This window comes from Suncus etruscus, chromosome 3, assembly GCF_024139225.1.
Source record: "Suncus etruscus isolate mSunEtr1 chromosome 3, mSunEtr1.pri.cur, whole genome shotgun sequence".
Classification (NCBI taxonomy): domain Eukaryota; kingdom Metazoa; phylum Chordata; class Mammalia; order Eulipotyphla; family Soricidae; genus Suncus; species Suncus etruscus.
The window spans coordinates 21,634,568-21,641,192 of record NC_064850.1 but is presented as its reverse complement, the minus strand read 5'-3'; the positions used below and the strand labels follow the sequence as shown (position 1 = coordinate 21,641,192).

Sequence of the window (6,625 nt, the reverse complement as noted above, 5' to 3'; positions counted from 1 at the left end):
TTGAGGATCTTTACATCTGTGTTCATCAGGGATATTGGTCTGTATCTTTGTATCTCTGACTGGTTTTGATATCAATGTTGGATTCATAAAAACTATTTGGAAGTGTTCCCGTTTTTTAATTTTATGAAAGAGCCTGGCCAGGATTGGTAGTATTTCCTCTTGAAAAGTTTAAAAGAATTAATTAGTGAATTCATCTGGAGTTTTTGTTTTGGGGGCAGACATTTGATTACTGTTTTAATTTTTTCAATAGTGATGAGATATTTTGCTGCAAGCGGCTTCTGTCTTGCAGCGCCAGTGGGATTTCAATAAATCCACTTCAGGGAGAGTGGGTTGCCTGGGCCAGCGTATGGAAAAAAAAATATATATATATATATATATTTGGTTTTTGGGCCACACCCGGTGATGCTCAGGGGTTACTCCTGGCTGTCTGCTCAGAAATAGCTCCTGGCAGGCACGGGGGACCATATGGGACACCGGGATTTGAACCAACCACCTTAGGTCCTGGATTGGCTGCTTGCAAGGCAAACACCGCTGTGCTATCTCTCCGGGCCCATGGAAAAATATTTTTAAAAAATGAAGGCCACACACACAGTATGTACGGTCAACACATCTTCTGGCAGGAGTGTGACAAATTTAATTTTTTCAAGCAGAGAGATTTATAGGGGTAAAATTAGTCAGAGGTGAAGAATAATTATAATCACAAAGCAAAGTACAACAGTAACAATACCTAAGCTATGGGTGTGACTGTAAAAATTCTAAGTTACAAAGGAGAAGGTTACAACTCAAGGCAACTCTTTGCAAGCTCATTTCAAATGCAAAATTAGGATTAGGAGGAAGTAGGCTGGACTCTATTGTTTTAGACTCTATTGTTTTATTGTTTCAAGTAAAGGAACGAGCCAGTAGCCCAGGGGTCTGCTCTCTGGCTTCGCCCTTGATTACCAGAAACTGCAGCTGCAACAAAATATTTGAAAAAGAGAAAAAATGTGCTCGCTTCAGCAGCACATATACTAAAATTGGAATGATACAGAGAAGATTAGCATGCCCCCTGCTGCAAGGATGACACCCAAATTCGTGAAGCGTTCCATATTTTTTGGTTTTCCTAGGCTTTCCCCATTTCCCTCCCAGCTCCAAAGGGAGGGCCTGGGGGTGGGAGCTCTGACCTTCCGGCCTTCTAGCTCGGGAAGGATCTCCTTCCTTCCTGGGAGCCGGGAGGTTCGGCCAGCATGGCGTTTGGCAGCCCTCCGCCATGCCAAGGGCCTCTTTAACAGGGCCTAGGAAGGGGTGTGGGACATGGGTCACCCCAGCACCCCTCTATCTTCTTCCTCCGGTGCTCTAAGGCTTTTCCTGGCCGCATGGCTGGGCAAGCCAGCAAGGTGGGTCCCTTGGAGAAGTTTATTGGTTTTCCTAGGCTTTCCCCATTTCCCTCCTGGCTCCAAAGGGAGGGTCTGGGGGTTGGAGCTCTGACCTTTCGGCCTTCTAGCTCGGGAAGGATCTCCTTCCTTCCTGGGAGCCGGGAGGTTCGGCCAGCATGGCGTTTGGCAGCCCTCCGCCATGCCAAGGGCCTCTTTAACTGGGCCAAGGAAGGGGTGCGGAACATGGGTCACCCCTGCAGCTCTCTACCTCCTTCTTCTGGTGCTCCAGGGCTTTTCCTGGCCACATGGCTGGGCAAGCCAGTGAGATGGGGGTCCCTTGGAGGAATTTATTGGTTTTCCAAGGCTTTCCCCATTTCCCTACCAGCTCCAAAGGAATAGCATCATAATAGGTTCTGGCAATAGGACTTACCAGGGAAGTTTCCTTATTAAACCTATGCATTGTGAACATTATGACAAATATATGGATATCATTGTGTTTCATTGCTTGTCATTATCTGAACGCCGTCCAGGAGCTTGTTTTACTCCTTTACTCCCTCACTCCCATCTCTTGTTACCCCACATTTAACCATTTTTCTGTACTAATGATTTTTGTTTTGGCCAAGGTGTAATTTTTTGGGTGGAGTCTGAAGCTTCAGCAGGCAATGCGTCACAGCAAGGTTTCATGCTGTAGGCTTTTTGGCCAAGATAAGGTGAAGATGCAGCCTCAGCTGCCCCCCCCACAGCTTTCTTTCTCCTTCCTCCCCATTCCCAGGGTTATTTCTGGACACCTGCTCAGGGTCCCAGCAAGTGAGTTCCAGTGAGGTGCAATTTAAAAGAGACCCCAGGCTTCCTTTCTCCTGCAAGGGGCTGGGAGGGGACTGGTGATCTTTCAACTTCCAGCTATTAGGAAGCAAACACCTCTCAGGGAGTCGGAAGCTTCAGCAGGCAACAAGGGGAGGATATGACTCCATGTTTTCTTCACTTGTCCAAATCACAGACCAAAGTGGTGTCTCGGAAATACCTCCCTCCCTCTTGACTATTTCTAAAACACAAAAGGGACACATGTATCTCCTTTGTATATCTCAGATGTATTTCCTTAACATCTATAACTCTTTTCTAATATCCTCATATAGTGACAATTTTGCCCACTGGATTTGTTATTTGATTGTTTGATTTTCCCCCTTTGAGATCTGTTTTATAAGCAATACTGGTAGAAGAATATCTCTGTATAGATTTCATGTTTGAACCAAGTTACGGGGAATGTTGGATTTTATTCGTCAGCCTCCAGATGCACCAACAAAATCTCGTGGCATTGCTTCTCTCTTGCATAGGCACATTAAAATGGGAAAATAATACATATGCAAACAAGTTCTTATCTAATAGAGATGAGAACACATATTTGGTAATGTAATTAGGTCTTTTACCCTGAACATTGGCATAATGATTTGGCTTAGGCCTCAGAAGAATGAGCATCACCCACACACACCTGAACAATGGATACCATCTATGGAAATAACCACAATTGTCCATAACATTACCAGGATCCAAGCCTCTACCAGAGAAGACCTACCACTGCTTTGGCATTGACTTACTCCAAAGAGTGCTCCCAACACCCAGACGACTTAACAACAGTCTGCATGCAGGGCAGACTGCTCCGCATTTAATGGTATGCTGAAACTAGAGGATGCTCCACATCAGCCTGACATTGATGAAAGAAATGCACAGAATCCAGAGTCTTTAAATATAGGAATCTGATACCAACAATAGCTAAAGTGTGAAAAAGTTTCACCAGGACCTTGAGGGTGACTCGAGTTGGACGGACTGGTATGCCTGGAACCCAGAGTTGGTCTTATGCCAATAAACTTCTGGGGTGAGGCCTTTTTGTAATCAGGTCAAGGATTTTTTTGATTTTCCCATTTTTCTGGACCTATGCAAACAATGGCAATTGCCACTACCACACCTTTACTATATATTTTTACTTTTATCCTTTAAGGAAAAAAATACAACTAACTGAACTTAAAAACAAATAACTGTAATAGAATACCTGTCTCGAATACAGGTAGGGGATAGGAAGGGGGGAGGGGGTAATGTTACACTGGTAAAGGGGGGTGTTCTGGTTATGACTGTAACCCAACTATGATCATGTTACTTAAATAAAAAATATATTAAAAAAGAGAAAAAACATTGTCTTAACTTATAGGTTCTAAATATTATCCAGAAAAAGGGGTTCTCTTAGTAATCTTTGGTGCTGGGATTTCTGAGTCAAATTATTTGATAGAGGCCAAAATTTTGCCTGAAATTTACAAAGGAGAGATAGCCAAATGACCGAAAATGTAATGCCAAGCACCTCTTCGGAAATTGCTCAACCATCCACGTAGGAGAAAAGGCATCCACAGCAGGCCTTTTGAGGAACCCCATGGGGGTTATTTCAGTTCTCCCCACCAGGAAAATCTGAGGATACATCTGGTGGACTGAGCTCCCTTAAAAGTTTATGTATGCTGTGGCAGTGTTTAGATATGCTACATCCTCCTTATTCAACTGTGGAAGGTTATAAGTCCAAGAATTTATCTTTCTTCCAGGTTCTCATGTTTCGTGGCATAGAGTTTCTCAAAGTAGTCTTTAATTAACCTTTGAATCTTTGCGATATCTGTAGTGATCTTTCCCTTTTCATTTATAATATGATTTATCAAGTTTCTCTCTTTCTTTCTTTGTGAGTTTTACCAATGGTCCATCAATCTTGTTTATTTTTTTCAAAGAACCAACTTCGACTTTTGTTGATCTTTCAATTTTTATTTTTTTTTTTTGATTTCCACTTCATTGATTTCTGCTCTAAGCTTTGTTATTTCCTTCTGTTTATCTATTTTTGGTTCCTTTTGCTGATCATTTTCTAATTTTATAAGCTGTGTCATTAAGCTATTCAAGTATGCCCCTTCTTCCTTTCTGATGTGTACTTGCAAAGCTAAAAATGTTACTCTCAGTACTGCTTTGCTGTGTCCCATAGATTCTGATAGTTTGTGTCTTCATTGCCATTTGTTTCCAGAAAAGTTTTGATTTTCTCTTTGATTTCATCTCAGACCCACTGGTTGTTCTATAGTAGGCTGTTTAATTTCCAGGTGTTAAAGTTTTTCTTTTGTGTCCCTTTGTAGTTCACATCTAATTTCAGAGCCTTGTGGTTAGTGAAGGTAGCCTGTCTTTCCTCTTGATTTTATAGAGATATGTTTTATGGGCCAGCATGTGGTCCATCCTGGAGAATGACCCATGTGCATTGGAGAAGAAGTGTATTCAGGTTTCTGGGGATGGAGTGTCTTGTGTGTGTGTGTGTGTGTGTGTCTGTGTGTGTGTGTGTGTCTGTGTGTGTGTCTACTAGGCCTCTTTCTTCCATTTCTCTTTTCAAGGTTAGTAAGTATATTTTTGTTTGGTTTTAGTTTGGTTTCAGACCTATCAAGTGGTAACAGGGCTGTGTTGAGGTCTCCCACAATTATTCTGCTGTGTTATTCCCCCACAATTGTGTTATTATTGATATTCTCTTTCAAATTTGTCAATAATTGTATTTGATATTTTGTTGGTCTCTTATTGGGTGCATCTGTTTTGTAGTGTGATTTCTTGCTATTGTGCATATCCCTTGATTAGAAGTGTCCATCTTTGTCCCTTACAACTATTCTGAGTCTATATTTTGTGTCATCTGATATTAATATGGCCACTCCAGCTTTTTTAAGGTGTTGTTTGCTTGGATGATTTTTCTCCAGCCTTTGATTTTGAGTCTATGTTTGTTCTGACTATTCAGATATGTTTCTTGTAGGCAGCAGAATGTTGGATTCATCTTTTTTATCCATTTTGCCAATCTGTGTCTTTTAATTGGTGCATTTAGCCCATTGACATTGAGGGAGATTATTGTCATGAGATTTAATGTCATCTTTGTGTATAAGTTTGGTGTGTCTATTGGTCTGTCTTGTCTTAAAATAGACCTTTCATCCTTTAAGGCTGGTTTTGCATCTGTAAAGTTTCTTAGCAATTGCTTACCCATGAATCTATGTATCCTTCCTTCAAATTTGAACGTGAGTTGGGCTGGGCACAGTATTCTAAGTGAAGCATCCATTTCATTCAGTCTTGTCACAATATCCCACCACTGTCTTCTGACCTTGAGGGTTTCTTTTGACATGTCTGCTGTCAATCTTAAGGCTTCTTTGAATGTAATTTCTCTTTCTGATCTTGCTGCTTTAAATATTCTATCTCTATCTGTTGGATTCGTCATTGTGACTAGAATGTGTCTTGGAGTGCTTTTCTTCAGGTCTCTTTTAGTTCGTACTCTTTAGGCATGCATTTTCTGAAATCTCTAAAGGTCCAATTTTCTAAAAGCATTGTAGCATGAGTTTAGAGAATCTGAGCTTCTTTTACATAGAATTCTCTATACAAAATCTGTAAATCATTTCTAATTTAGAGACACACTTATAATAATTATTCAATTTGAGCATACAGTTTATTTCCTTATTACACATCCTCAAACATATTTTTTGGAGAAGGGAACACACCTGGTGATCCTCAGGGGTTACTTCTGGCTCTATGTGCAGAAATCACTCCTGGCTTGAGGGACCATATAGGATGCTGGGGGGAATCAAAACACTGTCTCTTTCCTAGGTCAGCTGTGTGCAAGGCAAATGCCCTATCACTGCACCACGGCTCCATCACCAACATCCTCAAATATTCTGTACTTTTTGTTATATTTACTCTGTAACTTCTCTTCATTCCAATTCACAACTGACCGTTTTTATTCCCTAACATTCATAAATTCATCCATTATCTTTCTTGCATAAACCACACATCTATGCTTCTTTCTTTAACTTTCTCTTCTCTCTTCATTCTCCTTTCCTGCTGCCACAAATACAGCTCAGGTCATGGACAGGGCCATTCTTGGCTCTGTGCTCTGGCCTCTTTTCTGCCTTTTTCTGTTTCCCCTTGAAACCAACCCTGCCACTTCAGGAGAAAAACTTGACAATGCTCTTTTAAAATTTGTAAATAAATTGCTAAACATGATTACACTTAACAGGACCAAATTGTTCTTGGGGTATGTATTAAAGACCTTTACATCAATTCTATAGATTTCCCATCTTTTGGATAGTGATAATCAAATACCATTCCATTTACATAGAATTTCTCGCTTAAAGCTATTTTAAGGCCACCATTAAGTTTGATATCTGGTCAAAAAAATTGACATGAAATTGAGTTACTTTAGCTATACCACACATTCTCATGAACTGGGCAGACTAATTAACAAT

The 6,625-nt window shown here is 40.7% G+C and overlaps 1 non-coding gene across 1 annotated transcript; it reads left to right on the top strand.

The window, feature by feature from the left end:
• Positions 1 to 983: 983 nt before the first annotated feature.
• LOC126005777 (U6 spliceosomal RNA) lies at positions 984 to 1,091 on the top strand. The gene has a single exon (XR_007494812.1). It is a non-coding gene; the product is annotated as a U6 spliceosomal RNA (small nuclear RNA).
• Positions 1,092 to 6,625: the final 5,534 nt, after the last annotated feature.